Genomic DNA, 18,768 nt, shown 5'->3' with positions numbered 1-18,768 from the left:
GCGACATCCGCTGAAGGATCTCCAGACGACGGGGGAAGGGGGTTACTGCGGCGCGCAGCGCAACGCCAGGCCTGGTGGGCGTCTGCGAGCTGTTTTTTCACACCAGAAAGTGAAAACATACGGAAAGCTCCAGCACTACCCGCGCCGGGACCCAGGCACCCCGCGTTCCCCAGCTTCCGTCACCCTGCAAGTCCTTCCGGCTCACCTCGGCGCGGCGGCGGGCCCAGCGCGCGAGGAAACCCAGAAAGAAGAGCACCCCAGATGAACGCGAGTTAAGGAGCGGGCCTAAGCAGCAGTGGGAGAGGCCGAGCGCAGGCACGCCCGCCTCGAGTCTTCACCAACCCAAGTCCTCAGTCGCCGGGCAGAGGGCTCCGTGTGCTGTGGCCGCCGCCTCCCGGGGTGCGCCTGCGCCTGCGCCTGCGCCTAGTTTCCCGGAAGCGGCGCGGCCGCCCCACCCAGCCGGGGTCAGGGGTAAATAAACCCCGCGGCACTCGGGCGGGGAAGCTGCGCTCCGTAGCGTCCGCCTTTGCAGTCTTTGACTCCCTAGAAGAGGGGAGGGATCTCCTAGGGCGCAGAGCCGGCACAGTCCGGGCCCTAAGGCTGCCAGCTCCCCTCCTCCTCCCTCGGTCCTTCGACCCTCGCCACGCCCCGGGGCCCGCATCTGGCCCTACCTGGCAACCTTTCCCTCCGCCCCGCCCCTCCCCGCCCCTCCCCGCCCCTCCCCACCCTTCCCCGCCCCTCCCTACCCGTCCCTTGGTTGGCCAGGGCCTGGCCTCGCCCCACCTCACATGCTTGAGCCTAGCTTCCGAAGTCCTGGCGTTATAGAATTCCAAATCCTTCCTGGATATGGAGCTCAGTTTCTGCCCACCCACGCCCCATTAGGCTTAGTGACTTGCTTCCCAAGAGTACAGTATGGAGAGGGAAGAAAATTAACTCCAGTGCAGAAACCTGGCAAATACCGCCTTGGTCAGGTGATGAGGATTAATAGTGATAAATCATGTTAGTAGCGTGCTCCCCAGATGTAAGAAGGGTACTTCACCTCTATTGTATTCCTCCCCAAAACCCATAACCCCAATTCTTATAGAGAAGAATATAAGACAAACCCAAAAACAGCCGATCGTGTAATCTGTCAAAGTTCATGAAAAACAAGCAAACTCAAAATCTCTCATAAACCAAAAAAAGAAAAAAAAACTAAGGAGACATGACAGTTACATGAAATGTGATATTCTGGAGGGCGTCCTGGAATAGAAGAAAGCTATTAGGGGGAAAGCTAGTAAAATCCATATAAAGCACGGAGCTTAGTGAATACTACTATTCCATGTTGCTGTTTTACTTGTGACAAATAATAGTAAGATGTTAATAATAGGGAATTCTCTACCATATTTGCAACTTTTTAGTAAATATATTCTAAAATTAAGTTTATTGAAAAGTAAAGGGGGTATAGGGGCCCGCTGGGTGGCTCAGTCAGTTAAGCATCTGACTCTTAATTTCAGCTCAGGTCATGACATCAGGGTCATGAGACTGAGCCCCACATTGGGCTCTGCACTGGGCATGGAGCCTGCTTAAGATTCTCTCTCTCCCTCTCCCTCTGCCCACCCCCACCACTCTAGCACACTCTCTCTCTAAAAAAATAAGGAAAGAAAGAAAAGGGGGGACTGGAAATAGTTCGTTCCAGATTTGGACCTATGATTCAAGGCTGTCATCAAGGATCAAGGCTCTGTCTAATTTTCCACAATGCCATTCTTAGGGAGTTAGCTATTCACCTGTTAGTTTGTTCTTCGTAGTGTCAAGACAGAGTTGCTGCACCTCCAAGCATCACGTTCTCACACAAATGAATTCAAGACAGGAAGAAAGGGATCTGAAGAGAGAAGTATTTTCCTTTATGAGGGAGGAAAATAATGCATACTCCCATTTTCTAGATGGGAATTGGCAGAGTCTCTTCTTGAGCAAACTCTAGCCAGGCTCTTCTGAGCCTTCCTCTGAACTAGACCTCAGTCTTGGCCTATAAAATCTACATACTCAATACACTGATTTCATCTCCCTTCCCACACATACACATTAAAATTATATTTTTTAAAAAGCGAACACTAACATAGTTTCTGATAGCTCAAAGCTGCAACCCTAAGATGACCCTCGCCCTCTGTAACACACTCAAGGCTGCCAAAAAGAATTTACTATTTGTTTTAGCCAACAACTGATAATAAGCCCTTCACCACCTTTTGTTAGAGCATTTACTAAAAAGGGTTTATAATTTGTGAGTCCTTCCTCTGTCCAATTGAGGTATATATCTACCTCCTACAACTCAGTAGTGTCTTTCTCAAGGATTTGAAAGCCATTCCTTTGAAATATAATCATCAGAAAAGATAGGGCCTCTGTCTCCCAGTCTCTGTGTAGCCCACACAGCTGGCCTAATGACATTTACACTGACCCACTCTTTATAATTTCTCATTTCCCCGACTCTACTCAAGCCCCTCCATTCCCCCTCCCCACTCCCTCATTCTCCCTTTAAAACTATCAGCCACCTCTGTACAAATCCAAGTTTGAGTTCAGTTCATGCTGGACCCACTTCCCTATTTCAGTAGTATATTGCTGATTAAAATCTCTCCTTAACACATTAAACAGTGTCCAGTGTTGTTTATCTTTGGCAAAATTAAGTAAATTGCTTGGAGTTGCCTATCTACTAAGCATCTCAGCCACAATTTGATTCTGGGAATCAAAATCCATGCTCCACCCTTTTAAGAAGGCTTATTGAACATCCTAAACAAGCAAAATGTGTAAGAAGAAAAGCCAGCGCCAAGTGGAGCTCTATGAGTGTAAATAATCATGGGCAAGAAAAGACCCTGAGAGCTTAATAACTTGTCATTTAACAGTGCTGTTTTCCCTACATCTTTTATGTTAATAGACACCATAGAACTGGGTCCTCTCAGGCAAATAAAATAACTGCTTTGAACCAGTGCATAGTAAAGATGTGAGTTTATTCCACAAGGTAAAAGATGTGATAAACATTCTTTCTCCATCTAGCAGCCAGGATGATCTCAGAGTTGACTCACAGCTAAGCAATATCTTCCAAGCTAGCTAGTACTAGCAGAGATCTGGGGCCTCCATCTTTACTCTTTTGTTTCATTTCTCAAGTTGTTCAGAGGTCAGACAAGGTGCTATGTATGGAAAGTCGTAGGGGCTTCACAAACACACAGCCAGGGTCAAGATCCAAATTTGACAGGAGAAAAAAAATTAAAAATCATGCAAATAGAGCTTAATTCACTGGCTTTAAATTAGCATGCTTTTCAAAAAAAGTTTCAAAACATTTCCCATACTCCAATCTATCCTTTCCTTTGTGATTCTTCGCTGTTCTTATGCTTACAAAGTCCTTTTCCCACAAATTTTAGTTATAGTTTCTTATACTTGTTTTATGGTTACATTTATAAAGCTGTAAATTTAAAAGTGAGAAAGCACTTTTTTCTCTTTTTAGATATTAACTGATGACATTATGCAATTATCACTCCCTTTCCTCAGTACCATTTTTGGAATAATTCCTTCTTACCCCCATAATTGTTAACACCACTTTCATCATATGCTAAATTCTTATTTCCCTGTGATATTTTATGTATTGTATTTTCTTGAGTGTCCTGCCTCATTGACCTGTCAAGTCTTGTGTTGGGATCAGTACTGAAAGGATAAACAAATCAGGCAGAAAATATAATTCATGGCCCTTTTGGAATTTGCCTTTTGAAACAGCAGGCCCTCACCATGCCCAAAATTTCCTGCACACCATATGCTATCCGTGAATGGCTCTCAGTGAATGTAATAACATTAGCTCACCCAGCTATAGAAGAAAGTAGCGAGTGGTGTGGAGAGAGGCCAGCAAATGACAGACCAAGTATACACTTGGATAAAAGAGGAAAATGCAAAACAAAGATCTTAGTTATATCTTGAGTGGAAAAAAAGTCCCCAAAGGTTGCACTGCACAACTCCATCTATGTAACATTTTTAAAACAATTTTTAAAATGAGGAACAGATTACTGGTTCCGAGGCAGTGGGAATGGGGGGTGGGGGGCAAAAGAGATATGTTTGGCTATAAAAAAGCAACACTGGGGGTCCTTGTGCTGATGACTGTAGTGGTGCACAGACAAACCTATATGTGGTAAAATTGTATAAATCCAAATATAAACAATAATAAGTACTAGTAAAACTGAGGAAATCTGAATATGATTGGTGGATTGTTTTGATGTCAATATCCTCATTATGATATTGTACTATAGTGTTGCAAAATATTACCATAGAGGAAAACTGAGTAAAGTATAAGGAATCTCTGGGGTTTTGGGTTTTTTTTTTTAACTACTACATGTGAATCTGCAATTATCTCAATAAAAATTTAGGTCAAAGAAAGCAAAGGTCTTTCCCAGAGTGTTAGTTTTGTTTTTTGCAACTGCTTGGAAACCCACCTTAAATTGCAACATAATTGGAATCTATCTAAAGCATTGCTTGTAACTTTCTATTGTGACAGAAATACTATAGATCTGCACTGTCCAATACAGTGTCCACTAACACATGTGACTACTGAGTGCTTGAAATATAACTAATGCAACTAAAGACTGAATTTTAAATTGTATTATTTCTATTAAATTTATGTTTAACTAACCCTAGTGGCTGTGGCTCCCATGCGGGACAGTACACAAATGAGATTTGATTTTATAGTCCCCTATTCCTCTGTTGTAAATAGGAAATAAGAGGAAGAAAAATCATTTCCTAACACTGAACTAATTTACGAAATTTCTGAGGATCCATTTCCTCACTTTAAAGTGGGGAAAATAAGACGGACCCTGACGAGTTTTTTTAAGTTTGAGAAAGGGCTTCAAAACCCTCCTCCCACCTGTACACCACAGGGCTTGGATATAAGTAGGGCGTCCCGCACACAGCCATGTCCTCAGCCACCCGCGTGGCGCTGGTGACCGGGGCCAACAAGGGCATCGGCTTCGCCATCGCGCGCGACCTGTGCCGGCAGTTCTCCGGGGACGTGGTGCTCACGGCGCGGGACGAGGCGCGGGGCCGCGCGGCCCTGCAGCAGCTCCAGACCGAGGGCCTGAGTCCCCGCTTCCACCTGCTGGACATCGACGACCTGCAGAGCCTCGGCGCCCTGCGCGACTTCCTGCGCAAGGAGTACCGGGGCCTGGACGTGCTGGTCAACGACGCGGGCATCGCCTTCAAGCCTAAGGGGATGGCAGCTAGAAGGGGAGGCGGACCTCCTGAGCCCCTCCAGCCCGGGCGGGCTCCGTCTGTTGGGGAATCCATGCGGTCCGGCTCCTCAGGCCTGGGGCATCCAACTGGCTCTTTAGGGCAGGAGGAGGGATGGAAGGCCAGGGGTGGGGCTCAGGCAGAGTCCAGCAGAAATGGCAGTGCTTATCAGCCAGAGGGACCTTTGTGCTTCCTCCGATTCCCGGGGATTTTTTTCCAGATTGTCACTGAGTTTCTCTCATTGGATTTTAAGGCAACTGGGTTATTTTTACTGCATTTTGAAATAAACAAGAAAACTGCACAAATTGGTTAACAAGAAAGCCAATGTGGCCACCAGCCCTTCACCCAGCCTTCCCCAGTGGCGCCATCTTATAGCACTACAGCATTATCAAATGAGAAAATTGTCAGTGTCACAAGACTGTAAACTAGATGCCAGTTTTACACAAAATTCACCAGACTTCACATGCACTTTTTTAACATACATCATTCTGTGGAATTTTCCCACAAGACTACTATTAACGCTACTCTCTTTCTCCCCGGGAAGCTGTTGATCCCACACCGTTTCATATTCAAGGAGAAATGACCATGAAAACAAACTTCTCTGGTCCCCGAGATGCATGCACAGAACTGTTGCCTCTAATGAAACCCCAAGGTGAGCCTGAGCAGGGGCCCAAGCTGTGGTGGTTCTGCCCTGATCTGGCCCCTTGCCTCTCTGACCTCATCTACAGACCCCTGGCCCCTCTCCTCCCGGACAGACAGCCCTCTGCCTCAGGACTCCCACACACTCGTCCTGCAGTCAGCAGTGCCCTCTGCCCCGCCGGTCCTTCACGACTGCCTCGGTCTTATCCTTCAGGTCTCTCCTCAGAGAGGCCTTTTACTCGCTCCATGCCACTCACAGGTGCAGGACCCTGAGGATTCCTTCCTGGACCCTTCTCCCTCTCCCTCCCCCTCTCTCCCAGGAATTTTATTCAGACTAGTAGACTCCTCACTATTCAAACTTAGTCCCGCCCTAAAATCGGGTGACCTGCCTAGAACATTCCCAGAGCTCTAAATACACATAGATATTTTTGCTGCCTCTCCTTTTCCTGATGACCTCCCATGTCTCCCCAAATCCCACCCCTCCACACTCCCACCCTCATCCCCATCCAAACATCTAAGACATTTCCAGGTGACTCATGTACTTTCCCCAAATCATCCTGACCACAGACCCCAATCCACCCACCAGGATGCTGGAGGTCACCATGCTCAGCTCCTGATTATCACTGACCAGGTCCTAGGGTTGTCCTACAAATTGAGTCCCCAGCCCTCTCCTCCATCGCAGATCTACAACAGACACTTGCCTGTCATTTCTGAATCACTGCAACCTTCCTAAGTGATCCTGCTTCTCCGGCCTTTTCTTTCTCTGTGCTCTCTGAGTACTCATTTACTCCCGAAAGTCCTTCGGGAGCAAAGTGACTTCTAAGGGAGTTGCAATGGCACACCGGCAAGATATTTACCATCTTCATTCTTTAAATAAGAACCATCAGGAAACCATGAAAAATCTGCTTTGCTTAGAGGAGTTTCCTATAAATTGTCATGGGGAGTCAAACGTAACCCGTCAGTAGCTAGTAGTCTTGAGAGGATTCATCAGGCTCCAAATGTAGTCCTCATTGCAAAATCTGATGCCTTAAGTATCTAACCCAGGTCTGGGTAAACGGCAGTTTTTTTTTCATTGGAAAACGTATGTCCCCTGATGGCCAAGAGTTTTAACAGGTGGAAGGTGTCCTGTGAACCCTGGACATTACGGTCCAGGTGGATTGCCATCCTTCCCAAGTGAAGGCAAGAAGTTATTGGCTATCCTTATCAACTGGAATACTAAAAAAAAAAAAAAAAAAAATGCACTGCTTAGGGTAATTACAGGGGGAAAAATGTGCTTTCCGTGGGAATGGATGTCAGTAGCATTCCAGGTTTGGGAACAACAGGGTGCTGAGGGATAACGATGTTATCTGTTGCTCGGAGATCCTGGACAAACCTCCATCCTCAGCTGTTGGGGTCCTTTCCCAAGTGATCCTGCTTCTCCGGTCTTTTCTTTCTCTGTACTCTCTGAGTACAGAGGTGAAAACAGGTGTGTTACAGTGACTAGCGCACGGGATGATGAGGACCTGAGTCTTGTAATCCATTATGGGATTGATGCCTTGACGGTCTCCTTTATTCATAGGGTATTAAGTAATTTTGGGGAGAGGTTTTGAGGGATCTATTTGAATCTTGATGGGAGGTACACTGTGGAGTCTGCCAATATCAGTTGACGATTTTTCCCATGGAAAGACAATGGCAGCTGATCTAATAGGAATGAATGATCAGCACCCTCAGACCCGGTTATGTTGCCATCAGAGACACAGCATAGGAAAGGTGCCCAAGGGCCACTTATTTCCCCTTGTTGGCCGTTTTGGTTCTTATTGTCAAATTCTATAATTTCTTCCTGCTTTGAGGAGTAAGTCTGGTATGATACGTACCTGAGAAATCTCAGCCCAGTAAACGGATAGGGGCAGGGGAACAAGAAGAAAAGGGTGTGTATCTGTCAAAGGGGCTAGACACAAGGGAAGAAGTTCAGAGACAGGAACCTGTTGAGGCTTATTAGAGACCCCTCTATTTGAACTGTTTTCGTACTCTGAGGCAGGGGCTGCTTTATAGCAGGGAGGTTAAGCACCGAGAGTGTAGGTCCTGTGTCAGTAAGGATAGAGAGAGGTTCATTCCCAATCTGGGGAGTGCTTTGCCCTAGTTGATTAAGAGGGAGGATTGGGAAGAGCCCCTGTAGTTCCTCGGAACCCCATCACTGGAGATCAGGGGGACATGGGAGAGGGTGGCTAGTGGGCTGAAGGTGCCTGAAGCACGTGCCTGGAGAGTGTAACAATCTCTTTCCCAGTGTCCTGGTACCTTGCAGTAATAGCAGAAACTAGTCTTTCAGTTTTGTTTAGGGGCCTTCATTTGCCGGAGTTGAACGTTAAAAATTTCAGCAATCCCTCCTCTACGTGACTTATCTAGGGTGCCAGCAAGCTGCTTTGCCAGGTTACTTAAATCTGGAGTGGCCATAGTTCCCTGGTCCATCCTGGTCCTTTTAACTAAGAGGGAAAGGTCCGAGATCAGCCCAGAAATAAACACAGAGTTAAATGCTACCCAGGTGGATGCAACGCGACAGGACCGGACTCCCTGTCCTGTCTAAGAAAGTTCTACTACTTCCTTTTTTTTTTTTTTAAGATTTTATTATTTATTTGAGAGAGAGAGAGAGAAAGAGAGAGACAGACAGAGAGTGCACAAGCAGGGGCAGAGGCCGAGGGAGAAGCAGGCTCCCTGCTGAGCAGGGAGCTTGATGTGGGACTCGATCCCAGGACCCCGGGATCATGACCTGAGCCGAAGGCAGACGCTTAACCGACTGAACCACCCAGGCGCCCCGAAGGTTCTACTGCTTCTAAAGGAAGACCATGAACAGACACTTCTCCAAAGAAGACATACAAATGGCTAACAGACACATGAAAAAATGTTCATCATCACTAGCCATCAGGGAAATTCAAATCAAAACCACATTGAGATACCACCTTACACCAGTTAGAATGGCAAAAACTGACAAGGCGAGAAACAACAAATGTTGGAGAGGTTGTGGAGAAAGGGGAACCCTCTTACACTGTTGGTGGGAATGCAAGCTGGTGTAGCCACTATGGAAAACAGTGTGGAGGTGCCGCAAAAAGTTAAAAAGTAGAGCTACCCTATGACCCAGCAATTGCACTACTGGGCATTTACCCCAAAGACATAGATGTAGTGAAAAGAAGGACCATATGCACCCCAATGTTCATAGCAGCAATGTCCACAATAGCCAAACTGTGGAAAGAGCCGAGATGCCCTTCAACAGACGAATGGATAAAGAAGATGTGGTCCATATATACAATGGAATATGACTCAGCCATCGGAAAGGATGAATACCCAACTTTTACATCAACATGGATGGGACTGGAGGAGATGATGCCAAGTGAAATAAGTCAAGCAGAGAAAGCCAATTATCCTATGGTTTCATTTATTTGTGGAACATAAGGGATAGCACGGAGGACATTAGGAGAAGGAAGGGAAAAATGAAGGCGGGGGGATCGGAGGGGGAGCCGAGCCATGAGAGACTATGGACTCCGAGAAACAAACTGAGGGCTTTAGAGGGGAGGGGGTGAGGGGATGGGTTAGCCTGGTGATGGGTATTAAGGAGGCCACATACTGCATGGAGCACTGGGTGTTATATGAAAACAATGAAGCGTGGATCACTACATCAACAATTAATGATGTATTGTATGGTGACTAACATAACCTAATAAAATTAAATTAAATTTAAAAATAATAATAATAAAAATAAAGGAAGACCAGAATTTTCTTTAAAGACAATTTGGAGTAGTTACCATGAACAGATTCATCAGACTCTTGTGGACAGGACTGAATTTTGTTCCAGTCCACAGGCTTAAGAAAAGCCACTGAAATTGCTCAGTGGAGATTTCCAGCAAATTTGCTAGTGCCTTGCCAGAAGTTAAGGATCTGTTCTCTAAATCCTGTTCAGGATGTTCCCACTGGGCTAGCTTCATCCAATGTTTGGCCTGACCTTCACCAACAAGCATGTGCACCAACAGATATAAATCTGAGAAACCTGGTTGGTAAGTTTGAATAATTATGTTAAATTCTTCAGCAAACCCATGGGGATCCTCAGTGGCTTTAGCAAACTCTCTTATTATGGCTCGCAATTCAGCCTTAGTCCACCGAACATAAGAAATGTGGGGTCTATTTAGATGCTTGAAAGGGGCAGGTTTGAATAGGTTCAGGAGAGGAGGGAGCCAATGAAGCTTCAGACAAAAAGGGAGGTTCAGGAAAGGATCAGAATGAGAGGGTGGAGGGGAGTAATAGGGTGCAGAGAGACAGAAGAAGGTGGTGCCTAGGCCTGGCAAGCCAAGATGACCACCTCCCCTCTGTAGATACAGAAGGAGGGGAGGGAGAGAGAGGCCTCAGAAGCCATTTTGACTTCTTTCAATTCTTTGCTTCAGATGATTTAGAAATAGTACTTTTCAAAGAGGCAAACTTAGAATCCTGAAAACATCTGGAAGCCTCAAGTTACCAGCTAAAATAGGCATTGCATTCGGGGTTGTTGGAGTTTTTTTCCTTTCCTTTTAAGGAGACGCGGCTTTATAACCGAATTTTGAATAAAACATGTTTGGGTATAGTAAAAGTCCCCCATTATGGTTACTAAAGTTTCTGAAATTTAGTAACAAGAAGCCTCACTAAATGGAGTTGGGAGGTGTCCACAGGGAGAGCTCTCATGCCCTACCACAGCTACTCAATTGCAGACTCAACAAGAAGAGCCGAACTTGACCTTAGACAGACTTGGCCTTGCACATGGATACTACTCTACTATTCCAGCCAGAAAATGAGACACTTTCCTTATCCCCTGGGGCAACACTCAGCCAATGAAAAGTCACTGCGTTTCCAACTCCCAATTTACACCAAGGGACTTTTAGTTTATCAAAGCCTTCCCTACGACCCAGCAGTTGCACTACTGGGCATCTACCCCAAAGATACAGATGTAGTGAAAAGAAGGGCCACATGCATCCCAATGTTCATAGCAGCAATGTCCACAATAGCCAAACTGTGGAAAGAGCCGAGATGCCCTTCAACAGACGAATGGATAAAGAAGATGCGGTCCATATATACAATGGAATATTACTCAGCCGTCAGAAAGGATGAATACCCAGCTTTTGCATCAACATGGATGGAACTGCAGGAGATTATGCTGAGTGAAATAAGTCAAGCAGAGAAAGTCAACTATCATACGGTTTCACTTATTTGTGGAATATAAGGAATAACATGGAGGACATGAGGAGAAGGAAGGGAAAAATGAAATGGGGGGAATCCAGAGGGGTTGATGAACCATGCGAGACTATGGACTCTGGGAAACAAACTGAGGGTTTTAGAGGGGAGGAGAGTGGGGGGTTAGCCCAGTGATGGGGATTAAGGAGGGCACGTATTGCATGGAGCACTGGGTGTTATACACAAACAATGAATCATGGAACACTACATCAAAAACTAATGATGTACTGTATGGTGACTAACGTAACGTAATAAAAAAATTTAAATTTAAATTTAAAAAAAGCCTTCCCAACGTACCCCTTTTCTCCTTTAGAAAGCATGCCTCTCCTTCATTCCCTGGACTTGCCTAAGGTTTTGTTGCAGCTTGTTTTTTCCAATCTGGCTTACACTTCTCTTTTATCCCCGAATATACCCATCTGTTACTGGTAAAATAACTGGCTGTTCCATTTTAACGTTAACAAGTTCTAAATTACTTTTGGTTAAGTCAGTCCATTTAGTTAACAATGTACACGCAGAAGGACCATAGATTTTAAACATAAAACCAGCCACAGTCCCAATGGGAGGGGCGCCCTGACAGCATTTTGAGGACAAGGACCTCATTTTTAGAGGTTTCACAAAACAACCTAGTTCCAGAAGGAATCAGACCAGAAGCCAGCCAGTTACAAGTGGAACAGTCCAGTACCGAAAAGAACTTGGACCCAAGGCTAGTGCATTTCCAACTGGCACAGTTCCAACCAGAACAGCCCAATCCCAAAAAGAAACTGGATCAAAGGCCTATGCAATTCCAACTGGCACCTTTCCAACAGAAAGAGTCCAATCCCAAAGGAGAATGGGACCGAGAGCCAACATAGTTCAAACTGGCGCCATTCCCACAGGAACAGTCTAATCCCAAAGGGCAATAGGACCACAGGCCAAAAACAGTTCCATTACAAACAATCTAATTCTCAGAAGGAATCACACCACAAGCCAAATGAATACTCTCAGAGATTAAGAAACAAATAAATAAATACCTGAAACAGATCCCAAATAGAGCCTAGAGAACACAGACACAAAGCATGGAGCTAGAAATCCAGGAGAAAAGCTTACCTTCAAACCCCAGGGTCCCTTAGAAAGCAGTGAACCCAAACACCTCCATGGATCTCACACCTGCTTGTCCACCAGCCCGAGAGTCCTTGTCTTCCCTGGATCCTTGTACATATCACCGAATAATTTTAATTGTAAAAATATATTAAAAATTTGTAAAAAATGCCAGCTACTTTACTTATTATTTGGGAATAAAGAGAATTGCAATCCAGGAAAAACAGGCTGCAACAAAACCATAGGGAAAAAGGAAAGGTATACTTTTTTAAGGAGAAAAGAGGTAAGTTGGGAGAGCTGCTTTAAACTAAAAGTCCATTGGAGTAAAGTGGGAGTTGGAAGTGTAGTGGCTTTTCCTGGGCTAGGCTGTTGCTCCAGGAAGTAAAGAAAGCATATTTTATTCCGGCTGGAAGAGTACAGTTGTATCCATGTAAAGGTCAGCTCATTGTATGATCAAGTCCCTCTCTTCATGTTGAGTCTGCAACTGAGTAGGAGTAGTAGGGTGTGAGAGCTTCCTTCCAGCCTGCCTTCCAACTCCATATAGTGATGTTTGCCATTCACAGAGGATTAAGATTTGTGGATTGGAATTGCATACTTGCAGGAACAACTTACTCTCAGCTCTGCCCCCTTTCCCTGTCCTCTCTAAGAACTAGTAGTTCTACTACTCCTAATACTGAGTTCACTAGTGCTTCAGACGAAGGACAGCTTTTCCAAATGTCACCTGACTCCTTTACTCATCCCAACACTTGAGAATGGGATGGAGTTCCTTGTGCCACCACCATACATCCTACAGGTATTCCCCTTAGAAGTCAAAAATGACTTCTGGCCGAGTTTTTTTCTCACTTACTGAACAGTGTTGGTGCTTGCTGTGTGTTGACCTTGGACCAGAATGAGGAGTGAGTGCTCTCCTGCATTTGCTAAGGCAGGCTTTAATCAAACAATTCATCTTGCCTCGTGGAAACTGGACTTCATGGACATGGAAATGCAAGCTATATTCTCAGTGTGAAAGCAGGGTTTTCTTGCCTTCTGAAATAGGAGATTTCTTCCATTAGTTGGGGGGATGGCAGCCACTGTGGCCATGTTACCAGGTCATTAGCCTCTTTGGGGAGACTATCTGAGAGAAATTCTAGCTAGGATAACCAAAAGAAAATACTGTCCCTCCTTTCTCATATATCAGAACCTATGATGCAAAGGCCAGATGTCTATGGACATATGAATGGATAAAGAAGATGAGATATAAGATGTAGTGAAAAGAAGGGCCATATGCACCCCAATGTTCATAGCAGCAGTGTCCGCAATAGCCAAACCGTGGAAAGAGCAGAGATGCCCTTCAACAGACGAATGGATAAAGAAGATGTGGTCCATATATACAATGGAATATGACTCAGCCATCGGAAAGGATGAATACCCAACTTTTACGTCAACATGGATGGGAGTGGAGGAGATTATGCTAAGTGAACTAAGTCAAGCAGAGAAAGTCAATTACCATATGGTTTCACTTATTTGTGGAAGATAAGGAATAGCACGGAGGACATTAGGAGAAGGAAGGGAAAAATGAAGGGGGAGATCCAGAGGGAGAGATGAAGCATGAGAGACTATGGACTCCAAGAAACAAACTGAGGGTGTTAGAGGGGAGGGGGTGGGGGATGGGATAGCCTGGTGATGGGTATTAAGGAGGGCATGTACTGCATGGAGCATTGACTGTTATACGAAAACAATGAAGCGTGGATCACTACATCAAAAACTAATGATGTATTGTATGGTGACTAACGTAACAAAATAAAATTAAAAAAAAAAGATGTGGTACACACACACACACACACACACACACACTGGAATATTACTCAGGCATCAAAAAGAATGAAATCTTGTCATTTGCAATGACATGGATGGAACTAGAGGGTACTCTGCTAAATGAAATAAGTTAGTCAGAGAAAGACAAATACCATATGATTTCACTCATGTGTGGAATTTAAGAAACAAAGCAGATGAACATAGGGGAAGGGAAGGAAAAATAAAATAAGATGAAAATAGAAAGGGAGGCAAACCATAAGAGAGCTGAACTCTAGGAAGCAAACTGAGGATTGCTGGAGGGGAGGTGGATAGGAGGAAGGGACAATTGGGTGATGGGCATTAGGGAGGGCACCAGATGAGCACTGGGAGTTGTATGCAATGATGAATCACTAAATTCTACCTCTGAAACTAATAATGCAGTATATGCTAACTTGTTTGAATTTTAAAAAGAATAAAAACAACACAAAACAAAAAAACAATCTTGAATGACTTCACCAGATCTCTGTGGACGCAGAACACATTGAAAAGGCCAATGTTCACTTTGTTTTTTGCTTTGGAAGGAGAATACAAAAGAATAGGGTGACATTACAGATACTGAGGAATAACAGATGGGGAATTCTTCTTTTTTAATGCTTTCTCTAAAAACAGTATTCCTGAAATAATTGAGCCACAGAAAATATAAGAATCTATAGTGACCAGGTACCCACCACCAATCTTAACGCTTCAATCAATATCAGAGCCATTTAAATCTCTTCCCACATTTCATGTCTTCTCCCTCCTATTCCCCCAAATTCCTATTCCTGAACTTGAAGAATATTCTCTTTAATGCTGATAAGCTGTTATTCTTCTTTACTCTCTTTAAATTATAATATACCTTTATTTCCAAAATATATTACGGACTGACCATCCTGAGGAATCAGGCGTACCTGTGAAGTCTGAACACTCTTGTCCATCAGATAGTAGTGTAAAAGTACTAGGAGGAAATACAGTCTTGTTAAGGCCACACATACCATGTAAACCTTGAAGAAGGTGTTAACAACCTTGATTTGAGACGGTACTGCTTGTCAACTGCCTATAGTCTAGAAAAATCACTAGAGGAAGCTAGGGGGCGTGTGGGGGGAATAAAGGTAGCTCACTCACACACACCCTGACATATTGTGGTTCTAGAAAGGTGCAGTGTAGGGATGTTACTAGATTTGATGTTCTAGGCAATTTATCTACTGTCCCCACTAAGAACATGAAGGAAAAACAGATCTCAAGGTCACATGTTCAGCCTGAGACTGAGGTCGTGTGGCATCCAAACTAATGGTTCTTCCCACTACTCAAGGTCCTCAAATATTTTATGCTGAGGATCCTGTTCCTCATGTGATTTCTTACCCAGGAAGCCTAGAGGTACAAACAATAAAAAAAAAAAAAAAAACTCAGCTTGATTGGGGCCAGTGTCTTCCCACCACAGAGCCCCTGGGGCCTCTCTGAGAAACCTAAAGGACTATGCACGAGCACGGTCTCTGTGTCTCTGTCTCACACAACATACTCACATTCACACACATCTCACACACTTCCATGTACTCACAAACACTTAGCACAAGGACATCAGGATGGCCCATATACTTCTTAACACATAGGTCATGTACATTACAGTTCAGAGTCTCTGAAATAACCCTTGAAAGCCATGACTACACTTGAACCAAAATGTTTGGATCAGAGTCTTTTGATATGGAAGCTCTACAAGTTGTTCATGCTTCCTGCACCTGTGTTTCCTGTCCTGAGCTATCAGTCCCGAAGGGTCTACAGTCTCACTCAGTTATACAGAGAAGCCGCAGGTGGCCGCTCTGCCCCCTTGGGGATGTGGTCAGTGGGTAGGACAGGCTTGGAGAAAAGGGGCTGGTTGCAGCATCCACATCTAGGAATTTACCTACAAAAACCTTTTACTCCCTATCAGGCTTCCCTCATATAAACAGGTCAATATTTCCACAGCTGATTCTAGACTTCCTGAGATAGACAATTCAGAATAGAAAAGAGGTCATCACTTCATTACTAACAGTCTACAGAAAGTTAGTAGAGTTTCTCCATCTACTGTCTTCACTACAGGTACATAAGAAAATGGTCCCAAGCCCCTGTGAGTAAAGGCAGCTGCCTTTCTGGTATACCAGTTACCCAGTATGGGTCTCTCTGCCCTATCTTATTTTATTTCATATACTTCTGTGTTTTGCAATTTTCAGTCATGAACATGTATTATTTTTAGTATTACATAGGCAGATAATATTTTTGAAAATAAAATAAATTCTAGTAGTGCTAAGTCATAAATCTCTCAGAAGTGCTTACTAAAACATTTCAGAGGTAGGTTCCTTTTATTTTTATCCTTTCATTGTTATAGACGAAATGAAGAACTGGAACAACTGACCTGTTTCTAAAAGGTGTTCAACTTCGAAGACCCCTACATTAATAAGACAGTTTCCATAATTCCTTTTAATTATCTCTAAAGATCACCAATGAGAGTCAGCCATGCATTATCTTTTTATTGATTTTTTGTGGCACTGCCATCCTTGGTGGGAGGGAGCTCAGAGTTCAGTGATGAGGACAGCCTTTCCTGGATATTTACAGTTAGAAAAGAGAGTTTTGTAATTTTCTTGAATCTAATTGCAGTATTACATTTTCATAAAGTTTAAAGTATTCATTGTAATATAAAAATAGTAAACTATTTACACGTCACTACAAGTTCATTGTTATAAATACTAACTATATTTTCAAAAAAGCGTTAGTGAGAAATGTGTCAATGCTTTACACTTTTAACAGCTTTATTGAGATACAATTCACATATCATACACTTCACCCATTTCAGGTATAGAACGCAGTGGACTTTAGTAATGGGCAGAGTTATGGAACCATCACCGCTTCAAGATTAGCACAGTCATCAGCCCAGAGAGATCCTGTGCCCTTAGTTATCAGCCCTCTGTTCCCCCATTCTCTCTGCCCCAAGCAACCACCAATCTACTTTCACTACATTTCCTTTTCTGGACATTCCATATATATATAGAATCATAAAATAAATGGTCTCTTATACTGGTCTCTTTATTTCAGATAATGTTATCAAGGTCCATCCATGTTGTAGCATGGACTTCATTCCTTTTTTTTTTTTTTAAAGATTTTATTTATTTATTTGAGAGAAAGACAGAGAGAGAGCATGAGCAGGGGGAAGAGACAGAGGGAGAGGGAGAAGCAGACTCCCTGATGAGCAGGGAGCCCAAGGGGTCCACCCCAGGACCCTGAGATCATGACCTGAGCCAAAGGCAGACGCTTAACCGACTGAGCCACCCAGGTGCCCCTGGACTTCATTCCTTTTTATAGCATCTCATTAACATGTCACTTTTCCACTCCCCCTTTCCATGACCATATTGCCAGGCAGTTTGTCACTGCTCCTGAGATGATGAAATCCCAAACCTAGAGAAAAAAGCATGCAACTCAGCGCATCGAGGTGATTTGTTTACACCTGCTACAGCAGAGTGTCAGCCTAACCCCATGCAGTCTGTTCTCGTTCAAATGCCATCAATAAACTGCTCAGCTGTTTACTGGTTAACAGACACTTGTTCATGGCATACTGACCTAGTGACCACAAGATCTTCAGGTGATCCCAAAGGGGACCTATGAGGAAAAGTGGCTCTCTACTCATGATTACACAGAGTGTCTCCTTATATTCTGCTTAGCATGTTCCTGTATATGGCACTTTCTTCTCTTTATGGAACATCTGGACACTTCCCAGTCCCATTAGATCGTTTTCTGACATACTCTGAGACATTATGGGTAAAACAAGTTTTAAAACTGTACCGTGTCCTTCACTTACAGAGGCAGTCTTCATTAATACTCATAGCAAACTGGTAATTGTCTCCCAAATGAACAAAATACTAGCAATTTTGGTATTCATCATCCTCATGCATGCCATTCTACATGACTCTCTATGTTGTATTTTAGGCATAGTGGTGAATGTGTCTATCATAAGGAGCTGTGTCTAACATAATGAGCTTTGTAGCCCTTAAAAAAGTGCAGCCCAGAACTGCACCAGGAGATTATAAGCAAGACTATCACAGAGGAGGAGCTAGTAGGGCTCATTTACAAGTATGTGGAAGACACAAAGAAAGGCGTGCACAGGAGAGGGCTGGCCTGATACCAGTTATGGAGTGATAAAAATCAGTTTCTCAGTCCTGTCCAGACCAGGAAACTGAGCAGAGGAAAGGAGACAAGATCCTCCTGAATGCCTGCTGCCTTGGGTGGGTGAGAACAGACATGGGTGGACCAAAAGGCATCAAAAGCCCAGAAGGAGCAGAGACCCCCATCCAGTTGACCCTTTTGCCCTTGGATGCTGAGAGGCCTCATGGAGAGTTGTTGTTGTTGTTTTTTTAATTTTATTTTATTATGTTATGTTAGTAAATACCCAGAAGTGCAATTGCTGGCTCATAGGGTAGCTCTACTTTTTAACCTTTTGCGGCACCTCCACACTGTTTTCCATAGTGGCTACACCAGCTTGCATTCCCACCAACAGTGTAAGAGGGTTCCCCTTTCTCCACAACCTCTCCAACATTTGTTGTTTCTCGCCTTGTCAGTTTTTGCCATTCTAACTGGTGTAAGGTGGTATCTCAATGTGGTTTTGATTTGAATTTCCCTGATGGCTAGTGATGATGAACATTTTTTCATGTGTCTGTTAGCCATTTGTATGTCTTCTTTAGAGAAGTGTCTGTTCATGGTCTTCCTTTAGAAGCAGTAGAACCTTTGGGGCGGGGCGCCTGGGTGGTTCAGTCGGTTAAG

General features: G+C 44.1%; 1 protein-coding gene and 1 pseudogene across 5 annotated transcripts in view; one reads left to right on the top strand and one right to left on the bottom strand.

Moving 5' to 3' along the window:
- Nucleotides 1-440, bottom strand: part of SETD4 (SET domain containing 4) — a 32,679-nt gene extending 32,239 nt beyond the window's left edge. For 2 of the 5 annotated variants that reach the window (XR_003611275.2, XM_088023928.1), the window contains exon 1: nt 206-440. The gene's annotated coding sequence lies outside the window, so the exon portion shown is untranslated. The remainder of the gene's footprint in view (nt 1-205) is intronic. The other 3 variants (XM_028116271.2, XM_028116279.2, XM_088023926.1) reach the window with 2 other exon arrangements.
- Nucleotides 441-4,918: 4,478 nt separating this feature from the next.
- LOC114217197 (carbonyl reductase [NADPH] 1-like) lies at nt 4,919-18,366 on the top strand (annotated as a pseudogene).
- Nucleotides 18,367-18,768: the final 402 nt, after the last annotated feature.

This window comes from Eumetopias jubatus, unplaced genomic scaffold, assembly GCF_037043125.1.
Source record: "Eumetopias jubatus isolate StellerSeaLion01/CBP00866 unplaced genomic scaffold, mEumJub1_p1.0 scaffold_1, whole genome shotgun sequence".
Taxonomy (NCBI): domain Eukaryota; kingdom Metazoa; phylum Chordata; class Mammalia; order Carnivora; family Otariidae; genus Eumetopias; species Eumetopias jubatus.
This window is presented reverse-complemented; position numbering and strand designations above follow the sequence as displayed.